Below are 12,743 nucleotides of genomic sequence, written 5' to 3'. Positions count from 1 at the left end.
ACTATATACCTGACATCAGGTATATAGTCAATTTGACATCAAGCTTTCATTTTAAAGCTACATTTACTTATAATGCTTTCTACAAGGAACATCTTTTAACTAGAAGACCAAAGATAAAGAAAAAAATCAATAAAACCAAAAGCTGGCTTGAAGGGTTAATTAAAGTTGATAACCCCTAATAAGACAAATCAAAAAAGAAAGCAAAAAACAAATGAAAAAGGAAAAATCACTACATATTTGACTAACATTATGAAAAATATCATAAAAGGAAATTAAAGGGAAAAACTTCCTCAATAAAGTCAACAACTTTGATGAAATGGGAATATTTCCTGAAAAACAAGGAAATAAAAATTCTGAATAGTCCTCAATCTATAAAAAGAAGATCTAACCTATACTTAAAATTTCCCCACAAGGAAAATTTCAGACCTAGATGGCTTGCTTTACTGGTGAATTTCTCCAAAGATTTCAAAAATATATAGTAGCAAAAATACACAAACTCAGAGAGTAGAGAAAAAAAGAAATGCAAATCATTCTGTGAGGCCAATATAATCCTACACCCAAACCTGGCAGGTCATTACAAGAGAAGAGAATTGCAGGCCAATATCTCTCATGAATATAGATGCAGAATCCCTCACAAAATATTACCTTATTGCATCCAGTATTACATGTTTCATGAATAAAGAATGAAAGGTTGGTTTAACATTCAGAAATCAGAGTGGAAACAAACAGAACCAGTGGATTAAATCACTGTGAATATCCTGCCTATGGTATTATACTATAATTTTGAAAAATGGTACTCTTGAGGGAAATTGGATAAAGAGTACAATCTGTTCATAGTATCTTGTACAATTGCATATGAATTTACATCTCAAAATTTAAAATCAAAAGTATAATGAATGGAACATTGGTAACTCATATGATCATCTCAATAGGTGCAGCATTTGATAAAATTCAGTACTGTGATAAAAATTCATAAATGTATGATAAAGCTCTTAGCAAACAAGGAATAGCGTTAAATACTATAGCTAACACTGCACTTAATAGTGAAATATTAACATTTTCCCATGTGTCCCAACAAGACACATATGTTCACTACCATATTTTTTTTAAAGGAATTTTTTAATCCTTTTAAAAATCCCTTTAAAAAGGACCCAGGGATCCCCTACTACCATGCTTCTATTCAACTGTGTTTAATGGACCTTGAGGTTGTAGCCAGTTCAATAAAGGCAAGAAAAATAAATTCATAGCCTAGAGATTTTAAAAGAAGAAGCAAACTCAATTACTTATAGATGTCAAGTTTCTGTATATAGATAATCCAAAATAATCTACAAACTACTAGAATTTATGAGTGAATTTAGCAAAAGTTACAGAGTACAGATCAACAAAGAGCCATCGTATTTCTTTATACTAGCAGCAAACAATTCTGAAAGATTTAAATCACTTAAAAAAAATAAATCACTTATAATAACTTCAAAATTGGGGCAGCCTGGGTGGCTCAGCAGTTTAGCGCCGCCTTCAGCCCAGTGTGTGATCCTGGAGACCCAGGATCAAGTCCCACGTCAGACTTCCTGCATAGAGCCTGCTTCTCCCTCTGCCTGTGTCTCTGCCTCTCTCTCTCTCTCTCTCTGTCTCTCATGAATAAATAAAATCTTTAAAAAAACAAAGCAACAAAACTTGAAAATCAAGAAATTTAGCTAATGAAATATGAGCAAGACTTCCATGTTGAGGACTGCAGACATTGTTAAGAGAAATTAAAGAAGACCTAAATAAATGGGGAATGGAGACATATACCATGATCATGGATTGGAAGAGTCAAAATACTTAAGACGTGAGGTTTTCCTATATCTGTATATTCAGTGCAATCTCAATAAAAATCACATCAGGCTTTTGTTCATAGAAATTAATAATGTCTAATATTATTATGGAAATCTATAACCTGGGCAAAAGCCTATGATAGTCAAGACAATCTTGAAGAAAAACAACAGAATTAGAGAGCTTATTACCAAATTGCAAGACTTTTAACGGTTCAGTAATTAAGACAGTGTGGTTTTGGCCCAAGGATAGAGAAAAAGTCCAGTGGAAAAGAATAGAGTCCAGAAACCAACCCACAAAATCATGTGATTTCTGACAAACATGATATTATAACTTGGGAGGGGGGAGTTTTTATCATTTAAAAAAATGATTCTGAGTCAACTATATATCTACACTCAGGAAAAAATGAACCTTGACACATCATACCATACACAAAAATCAATTCCAAGGGGATCAGAGACCTAAATATAGTAAAACAATAAAGCTTCAAGTAGGAAATAGAATGTCTTTGTGTTCCCCTTTACATACCCAATAGATCCTCAAAGCCTATGCTTGAATGAACATCTACATCTGGTAGGTGGGTAAGTGTGGATTTGGCTGTGATCTGCCAAATCCCCCCAAGTCTACTACTTCCTGTGTCACCTATCTCCCTGGAGAGGGGGTGGAAATGCCATAAAAATCACTGATCATAAACTGATAAATTGAATTTCATGAAAACTACAGTCTCTTTTCATTAAAAGACACCATAAGAGTCAAAAAGTAGGCCACATACTGGGAGAATATATTTTCTACACATATATCTAACAAAGAAATATCTAAAATATATAAATAACTTTTACAAATCAATAGGAAAAAAAGACAACCATTTTAGGGGAAAATGGGCAAAAGATTTGAATTACCACTATGCAAAAGAGTACATCCTAGCAACTAATGAGCATAAAAAGAAGATTGGTATTATTACTCATCAGAGAAAGGCCAATTAAAACCATGAGATACAAGTATACATGCATCAGAATGGCTAAAATTAAAAGTTAAGGACTGCAAATATTGACAAGGATATGGAACAACTTGAACTCTCATATAATTGTTGGTGGGATCATAATTTGGCATATAAGCACTTGGAATATGATAGTATTTAGTAAAGCTGAATATGATCCAGCAGTTACACTCTTGGCTTAATATGGAATAAAAATGAGTGCTTACGTTTACCGGAAGACATGATAACAATGTCCCTAACAGCTTTACTGATAGTAGTAAAAAATTTGAAACAACCCTAATGACTGTCAGTAATAGAATGTGTAAATAGTCTATAGACAGTCATTCAATGGAATACTATACAGCAATGAAAAAGAACAACCTGTCAGATATAGCTACATAGATCAATCTTCTACACATAAGATTGAAAGAAGGCTGATACAAAATAGCACATATGATTCCACTTACACAAAACAGGACAGGCATACTAACCTTAACAATAGAAGTCAGACTAGTATAGTGATTACTTTTGTAGTAGGAAAGACTAAGATGGTACATGAAGGAGTTTTCTAATCATCTTGATCTGAGTGGCAGTTAACATGGATGGTTCACTTTATAAACATTAAGCAGGACACTTAAGATCTGTAAACTTGACTGATATAATCTATACTTAAATAAGTTACTCTCCAAAACGTCCCCAAATACTATCTTCCAATCAATTCCATAAAGTGACAGCATGGAAAAGCCATGTTTATGTCTTGCACCATGAATGACAAGAGTGTTTCCCAATGGGAAGGCACAATACTGTTGGGGTATCTTTCAGAGGTCAACAAAACAGAAATGTCCTAGGAAAAGTTAGTAACAACATGGAGTGAATCTGCCAATTTTCTTTTCTAAGAAAGAGGTAAACATTTTATAGGTAAAATTTATCTTTACTTTTGCAGATAGGAAAACAAAACAAAACAAAACAAAACAAAACAAACAACTTACTGCCTTTCCACTGGGACAAATCAAAGAGCTTCCAGTAAACTACCAAAGAGAGGCCACGTGACAGCCCACTGGTTTCAGCAGGTCAGCAGAAATTGACATTGCTTTTCTCTCAGTCTTGAAAAGTTCAGGCCATGAGATTATGAAAATAAGCCAGGCATAACATGGTAGGATTCCAGCATTAATTTGTTAGTTGTGGCAGTTTTTACTTCACAATGTGAATTTGAATCGGAAGAAAATATCAAATGGCTAAAAGTCTTGTTTGCTGCCAAGAAGATGTCAGAGTAGAAAAGTCATTCTTTGGAAAAGGAAAGGGAAGAATGTTCTTTCCTTCTGTTAATATCATTTCTTGTGTTTAGAATTTGCAGAATGGCACTATCTCTTAAGAAATCTGCATATATATACCAAATTCTAAACAGTGTAGCATGGTAGCTTTGTGAGATGACATTACAAAGCAAATCTCAATAAACTGCTGTACCCTGTGACCTTCCTATCAGTGCCACTCACTCAAGAAACTGTTGATCAAACAAGTCCTTCTAGACAGGCACTGTGCGTAAGGCAGTAGGGAGGCACAATCAAACTGCCTCTTTCTTCAAGACGCTAATGGCCCAGTAAGGGAACCCAATGGGTCAGGGAGGCCTCCCTGGGCTGGTGTGAAAATTGCTTTCCCTCTTCATACCAGCACCAAAGGAGGAAGCAAGAAAGGGGGGAGAAGGCAGGACAAGATACTCTAGGCATGGTAGGTGATTGTATTTAACCTGAAATATTCTATTTTTAGCAACTTTAGTAATAAATTTAGAAAAGAAATTTAAGATGAGTTTAGGAGGATTTTATGTAGTGGTTTCACTTTTCAAAATAGCCAAACATGTGTTTTTTATGTTGCCCTTTAAGATTTGGGGAGGCGGAAGGGCAGAGACAGAGTGTCAGCAGCTTTAGCCTCAGGCTGGGAAATTGCTTATTTTGGGCCAGGAATTAGATAAATTTGGAAAAATTAAGGAGATGTAAAGAGATAAGGTAAAGTATGGGAAAACACATTTTGTGGAATCAGGCTGGCTACCTCGAATCTTGGCCAGTCACTAAACCTCTCTGCAGCCTGGTTACCGCTTCAATATCACATGGACCTAATTCTCATACTGCAGAATTATTTTAAAGATTAAAATAAGGACATGTAACCTGCACATACTAGACATTAAATACATGGCAGTTGAAATAACGACTGGCATTTGACAATAGTCTCTGGCAGTAAGGCCCTGGGTGTCTGGTTGTCTTTGCAGTACCTTTACGTGAAGGTCTAGAGAGCGCCTGTCCCACTGGTCACATGCTGTGAGGCGCTGCCCAGATGGCTGTATGAAGGGCTTCATTCTGTCCTGAGCTGGCTGGGGAGAGGCACTGAGCTGCAGCCCGGCCTGGGGGCTCCAAGACGCCATTCCCAGGACCTGCTGATCTCCATCCGGCTGTAGGGACCGGTAGTAAACCCACTTCCAATATTTTTATGAGCGTGGGGGAGGCAGGCTGGGCGCTGTGGGTCAGTGGTAACATTTTTGTTTCTTTCTGAGTCCCAGAGCCAGACACTAGAGCGATTCAGGGAACAGGGAGGACAGGGGATTTTTGTGGCAATAAAGAGCTGTTTGTTAGAGGCTTGCTTGATCCTTCCTTGTTTTACTAGAGCTCAACACAACAGTTCTCTGTATTTTTCTTGGAATAAAACTGGCTCTTGCATTAGATGCAAGGAAATGTGCCCTCAAGCAGCAGAGGCTTTCTAAATATTAGTGACTTTAACTAGATTAAGTATTTCCATTTCCTATTCCTGTGACTTTATGAGGCTTCAGTTCCCAGAAAGGCTGCTTTTTTTTTTTTTTTTTTTTCACTATGACTCTTTCGGCTGGTTATGTTTTAGGTCATTCTGTTCTTATGATCTGAGTAAGTGCTAAAAACCTTCAAGATGCTTGGAAAGATTTTTCACGTAGTAATGTTTTCAGGTTTCCAGCAGAGTCCATGAGTTTGAAAGGGACTGCAGATTCAGATACCCTCACAGACACTTGGTAAAAGGTTTTGTCAGCATTTCCTTCCTCAAGCTGGATGCTCAACTCACTGACCTCTTGCCTCCTTGGGTTTGGGCCATCTTTTTGTATAGTCTCAGCTATAAAAATATGCTAGGCCTTGCAACATTTCCCTCCTAAAAGGAATGAAAATGAACTATGCTGGATTCCCTCTCTGTATGACTGAGGTCAGTGAGGCATTTTTACCTTAAAGCCCTCAGACACCAAATCAGAAGGAAGGCGTGCTCTGGCCTCATTTGAGCTTCTGGCCAAGTGTGCAGTTCACTTCAGATCTTTGATGTCCTTTGACTGTTAGAGTTCGTTTTTGCATCAGTTATTTTCTCCTAGCCACTTAAAAAGTGACTTCTGTGTTATTTACATAAAACTGTCAATATGGAATACTGCTGGGCCTAACATCTGGCAGGAAGGTATACATTTCCAACATGTCTTCTAACACATACTGAGCACTTAGCAGTTTGGATTTGCTTCTTTTTCATTTTTAAGCACTTGCACATTTTGTATTGAATTTCTTTGAAATATTTCAATTCTATGAGTATAAACTATAATTCTTTTTTTAGTATATCTCAGATCTCAACTTACAATATGTGACATGGGAAGGTTTTAGTCATTGATCAGAAAAAGGCTCAAGAAATTAGCAATTCTTTTAACAAAAATTGTATGACTGTGACAGTGCCTGCCAGAGTTCGTTCAAATCTCTTTTCCCTCTTTCACTATAATGCATTGATTTAGTTGTTTTAGCTGAGTACATGATCACCTTAATTAAAGACTACTTCCCACCTTCCCTTGCAACCCACATGACCAAGTTCTGGCCAATTTAACATGAGAAGCTGTGCACAATTTCTGTGTCATGTCTTCCTCTCCCTTTCTCCCCACTTCCTCCATCCTGTTGCAGTGGATTATGAGCTGGAAGGAGCACCGGATGGACTATGGAACAGAAAGACACCTATACTTGGAAACAGACACCTACAAGTCTTGTGAGCAAAGCTGCTACGCCAGCTCAGGCTTTTATGTGACAGAGAAAATAAACTTGTTTGAATCATTGTTAGTGTGTATTTTGTTACACACAGGCCAAATCTAATGCTAATACAGAGACAAACATGAATATTTATCTCACAGGAAGTCAGTGTTTCCAATAGTAAAACGCAGTCTCTGAGACACTAAACAAAACTTTGGTATTTATTCTCTGTTAAAAGAAAAAAAGGGGATCCCTGGGTGGCGCTGCGGTTTAGCGCCTGCCTTTGGCCCAGGGCGCAATCCTGGAGACCCGGGATCGAATCCCACATCGGGCTCCCGGTGCATGGAGCCTGCTTCTCCCTCTGCCTGTGTCTCTGCCTCTCTCTCTCTCTCTCTGTGTGACTATCATAAATAAATAAAAATTAAAAAAAAAAAAAAAGAAAAAAAGGAGGGGGTGCTCAAATGACTTTAGAAAGTATTCTGCGGGGGTGCCTGGGTCTCTCAGTGTTTGAATGTTTGCCTTCTGCATGGGTGTGATCCCGGGGTCATGAGATTGAGTCGTGGATCAGGGTCTCCGCAGGGAGCCCACTTCTCCCTATGCTTGTGTCTCTGCCTCTGTCATGAATAAATAAAATGTTAAAAAAAAAAAAGTATTCTGCTTTATCTGAGTGCATCTAAAGCTGCTGACCTAAGTATGGTTAAATGTGTGGGGTTGGCTGTTTTCAAAAATGTGTCACAGCAGACCCTAGAATTACTGCAGCTGCCTTAGAATCAAGGACTCCTGCTTGTGTGAGGACGTGTGGAGTTGGAGGTTCAGGGTTTTGCTTGGGAATCAGCTCGTGCGACCTCCAGCAGAGCACTGGGCTGACAAAGTACAATGCGAACAGGGCAGGGTGAACAGTCCCAAAGACTGACATTTTAAAAGCCTCTTTAGTAACACTAACAATAGCAAACACTTAAATGTGCTTATTATATGCACTTTACGTATGTTAACCTAGTTGATCCTTCTATAATCCTATGTGATGGGTCTACAATTATTCTCACTTTACAGATAAGGAACAGGCAGAGGGAAATTTAGTTAATTTCCCAAAGTCCCCCAACCAGGAACAGGGTCGGGATTTAAACACAGATTTTTACCTCCAGAATCTAGGCTCTTGGCCAGTTATTCTGTATCCCAGTAAGTGTACTGAGACTTTGTCACATGCCAGGATGTTCTAAATACTTCCATTTATTGATTCGTTAGTTACAACAGTCCTATGAGGTAGGCATCATTATGCCATTTTACAGATGAAGAAATTGAGGCGCAGGCACAGTATATATAAGTAGTCCAAACACGTTTAATCCTAGCATGGCTGCAGAGTCCACTGTTACCACTATGCTGCACTGTCTCATCAAGCAGCAGGGAGGGGCATCACTCCTTGTAGGTAGGAAGGCTCTCAGAAGGGAACGATGCTCTCCAAAGACAAATACCATGCAAACTGTCCTGTGTGTGTGTTCATACGCTAGGCTCTCCCTGTGTTCTTTCTTCACTTACCCATCTCTCTCCAGTCCTAACCACTCAGAATTTCCCTTCCTCCTGCTGATTTTGCAGCCTAGCTCAATGTTACTTGACTTCCTTAACTTCTACTCTAAGTAATTAACATTACTAGTGCATTCTTTTTCATCTTTGAGATATAATTGACAAAATCTAAAGCTATTTAAAGTATACGATGTGATTTTATATATATATATATATATATACACACACACACACATATATATATACACACCACCATATACATATATAGTGTGTGTGTGTGTGTGTGTGTGTGTGTGAAGGGATTCCTCTCAAAGTTTTACACATCCATCACTTCACGTATTTACCTTTTTGGAGGTGGCAGGACAACATTTATGTCCTACTCCCTTAGCAAATTTTGATTATATGAGACAGTGTAATCAACTACAGTCTCCATGCTACATATTAGATCCTCAGACCTTATTCTTCTCATAACTTAAACTTTGCACTTTTTACCAACCTGTCCTTATTTCCCTCACCTTCCAATTTTCTACTGTTTCATTGTTTTCCCATTGTTTCTATTATTTTGACTTTTTCCCCTTTTTCGGTTTTGTTTGTTTTAAAGAATCCACACGTAGGTGAGACTATGCAGTATTAGTCTGGCTTAATTCACTTAGCATCCATGTCATCATAAATGACGGAATTATTTTCAACTTTAAGAATAAGTAATATTCCACTGTGTATATATAATTTTTAAATCAATTAATCTGCTGATAGACACTTAGGTTGTTTCCATTCCTTGGCTATAGTGAATAATGCTGTAGTGAGCATAAGAATAAGGTTATTGCTTCAGGGTAATGGTTTTGTTCTTTGCAGGTATCTACTCATAAGTGGGATTGCTGGATCCCTGGATAGTTCTATTTTTAATTTCTTGAGAAAACTCCATTGTTTTCCATAGTGACTGAACTAGTTTACATTCCCACTGACAGCACACAAGGGTTCCCTCCTTCTCCACATCCTTACCAGGATATGCCCCAGGAGTCATCATTGAACTTTCCCTTACTTCAGTTATTTATACAGTTGTTTCTTTGGTAATCTCATCACTTATGATACGCATTCTTCCACATATTTTCCATGCTTTAATTTCTTCAGATGTCCAGAAGTGGGATTACAGAGCTAAGTATAAAAGTACTTCTGTGATTCAATGAACAGAGGTGCTAGTTTTCCCTACCCAGAGTGACAGTACTCAAAGAGGCTCAATAGGTAAAAAAAAAAAAAAAAAAAATTAAAAAAATTAAAAATGTAGAGGAAAGGGGGCAGGTAACTCGAGAATTTTATCAGGAGACAGTAAAGAGAGAAAGTTAGTTTGAGTCGAAGTTTCAAGAATGGAGGAGTGAGAAAGGTCAGAATTGTTCTAGGCCCTAACTACATGGTGAGCACTGAGACACAGACCTACACGGAAGGGTCCCAGCAAAGTGCAGGGTTGAGGGGGTGGGGCTGCAGCCAACCAGACACACGGAACCCCCATGTGATGGATTCCCCACGTCCTTCATGGAAACTACATTTGGGAAGAAGATTATCAAGTGGGGAAACTTTGTGAACCATGTATATTAAGGCTTGCAATCAAGAAGCTAGCTCTGAGAAGCTCCTTGATAAATGTGAAACTAAAAATGTCTCATGGGTCCTCTAGTTCCTCTTAACACAGGACAAGGAAATTAGAGTTCCACTTACCTCCCAAATCTTCTATAACAGAACTCATGTTGAGAAATGTAAAGCTCTCTTCTCTGTTGGGTGACTGGTAGAGAATTTTGTTCTTCTAAGCACCTTGGACCAGTATTTCTCCTGTCTTCAGTGGAAATGCCCTCTCTCCACCTCATCACCAGCCAACCCTCCCGAGGGAGAAAACATCTTTCTACTTTTCGTTGGCCTGGGTATTGGCAGAGCCTGGTTAGCGTCGACTGGCTTTAATCTGGAATGATTGCAATAGAGATCTGCACTGAGTCTCTAATCGTCTATTATCTGCTGATGTAAACTGACCCACAAGAGCAAGGTTTTGTTTCAAGATAGTCTCAAGGTATGGCATCCTGCTAATCTGACCTCTTCTTCAATACAAGCAATTCCTGATTTTAAACTTATGTGTTATGCAACAACTCAAGGCAAGTTCCCTAGAAAAGACCTCATCCCCAGGTTATTTCTGCGGGTAAATTTCCTAAAAGTTAATTACTGGATCAGCAGTAAAACTCTCAAGACTTCTGACAACCCTAAGCTAACGTCCATCCAAAAAAGCTGTACTAGCTTATATTCACGTCAGCTGTAAATCAGCAATCAAACCCCATGCGCTCCTGTCTGTGCTGTTATATACATCAATTCTTTTTGATAGGTAACCAACATGGCATCCTCCTACAGCAGCCTGCAGTTAAGTGGTTATGAGCAGAACTATAGCCAGACCACAAAGGCTCAGGATTATAGCTCACTTAGTTGATAAAGCTCACAAAGTGAGGTACTCTCTCCAGACTTCAGTCTCATCTATAAAATAGATAAAACAAAAGTTATATGGCCCAAAAGTGCTTTCTCCATAGATTTGATTAAATGAATACATACAAAAGCACTCAAAATGTCCTTACACTTGGAAAGTTGTTGTTCCCATTTTAATTTTTTAGTTACTATTCATTTTTTTCATTATCAGTTCAGTTCTTCCTTGATTAACTGCTTTTACCATATCCTTTCCCTCCTGTTATTTTCCTGATAGTCACATATATTCTTCACCTTTCTAATTCCTTACATTGACACTCTTCAACCCATTTGGAATTTATATTGGTATATGTTGGAGGGAATTGTCACCCTTCCCCAGATACATGGTGCCAGTAAAAACCACTTATTAAATAATCCATCTTATCTTTACTCTCCTGAAATGCCATCTCTATCACATAAACACCTCAGTTATTTTAAGCTCTTTAAATGCATGAGAAAAACACTTGTGTGCCCTAGAATTCAACTTTCATACTAACTAGAGTTGGTGCAGACCCCAGAAGTGAAGGGCTCAGTCCTACAAGATTGCCCAAATTTCCCCAATGCCCCAGATGCCAATTTCAAGTCCAGGTTGTCACCCATACTTCTTATTCACTAGCTATAAATGGGGGTTCTTGTGGGTTTGATAATTTGAATGGCTCACAGAACTCAGGGAAACATCAAATGTTTGCCAGTATTATTTAATAAAGGATATGATAAAGGATACAGATAACGGCCAGATGAAGATTCATAAGTCAGTACCAAGTGCAGGAGCTTCTGTCCCTGTGAAGGTGGGGTGCACCACCCTCCTGACCAAATGGATTTATTCACCAACCTGGAAAATCCCCAGATCCCTTAATATTTGTATTTTTATGGAGGCTTCATCACTCCACAGGCATGTTCAATCATTAACTCAAATCTCCAGTCCCTCTCTCTATCCTCAAGGATGTGGTCAGGCTAAACTGCTAAGCTTCTAATGACACATTGGTCTTCCTGGCGACCAGCTCTCATCCAGGAGCCATCCGGGAGATCACAGAGAGCTGCCGCATTAAAACAAAAGATAACTCTGTCACCCAGGAAATTCCAAGAGATTTAGTAATTTTATCAGGAATCGGGGTCAAAGAACAAAGATGCTCCTAGTGCTCTTAAGAAATTAGAAGGGTCTCAGGAGCTCTGAGCCAGGAACAGGGGACAGAAACTTTCATATATTTTCTATCATTTCATATTATCCTACCATATTCTTGCTTTTAGGCCAGCATGACGCCAGTTAACCTCTGTAAGAAGTGTACTGTCATTCTTTCATTTCTACTTTGGACCCACATATGAAATGAATTCTGTCCCTCATAAATTACTAAGTTCTGCATGTCAGCATAGTAGTTATAAAAGATTAGCTCCCAGCAATAGGTATTCTGAACACTATACAATGGGCACAGCCATCCTGTTCTCTCTGATGTCTTTCCCTTTGCATTGTACTGCCTCTGCCTGCCTCAACCTGCCTCCTCCAGGTCTTTTGAGCCTCCTTCAATGTCATTACTTGGAAGCAAAAAGCTTTTCAGTTTCCACCCTTCTTCAGGACAAAAATGACCAGAAGTTAAGATTTCATTTTGTGCCTTTTAAGATAGCCACTAAGCTAGCTGGCAGTCCCAGTGTGGTATGCCTGATGCTTCCATGTAAAGTGCTCCTGAAAGGCTAAAGAAATCAACTGTTAAGTTCTGCACATTAGTTCAGACAGCCTGGAGTCCAAGTGTATGGTAGGGAGTGGGGACTGTCTACTTCTCTGTTGATATTTTCTGCCCTACGGTCCCAGTCAAGGGTCAAGGGGATGATACTGGGAGTACAGTGCAGCTGCCAAGTGCCCAGGCCCAAGGAAGACAGGAAGGGACCTGACTAGAATACTCAGACAGGGTTAGGGTTAGCTCCCTGGGTTATTCTCACACAGCAATTTTTATTTC

The 12,743-nt window shown here is 38.7% G+C and overlaps 2 long non-coding RNA genes across 3 annotated transcripts in view; one reads left to right on the top strand and one right to left on the bottom strand.

Annotated features, from left to right (window-relative positions):
- The window catches only part of LOC111091500, an 84,246-nt gene extending 78,595 nt beyond the window's left edge, over nt 1-5,651 (bottom strand). The window contains exon 1 of one of the 2 annotated variants that reach the window (XR_005375568.1): nt 5,052-5,651. This is a non-coding gene — a long non-coding RNA (uncharacterized LOC111091500). The remainder of the gene's footprint in view (nt 1-5,051) is intronic. The other variant, XR_005375554.1, reaches the window with a different exon arrangement.
- On the top strand, nt 3,538-6,934 carry LOC119864961. Its single transcript, XR_005375575.1, has 3 exons — nt 3,538-3,858; nt 5,049-5,240; nt 6,727-6,934. It is a non-coding gene; the product is annotated as an uncharacterized LOC119864961 (long non-coding RNA).
- Nucleotides 6,935-12,743: the final 5,809 nt, after the last annotated feature.

This window comes from Canis lupus, chromosome 21 (genome assembly GCF_011100685.1).
Source record: "Canis lupus familiaris isolate Mischka breed German Shepherd chromosome 21, alternate assembly UU_Cfam_GSD_1.0, whole genome shotgun sequence".
In the NCBI taxonomy this organism is placed as follows: Eukaryota; Metazoa; Chordata; class Mammalia; order Carnivora; family Canidae; genus Canis; species Canis lupus.
The sequence above is the reverse complement of the archived record's forward strand: the minus strand, read 5'-3'. Positions and strand labels throughout refer to the sequence as shown.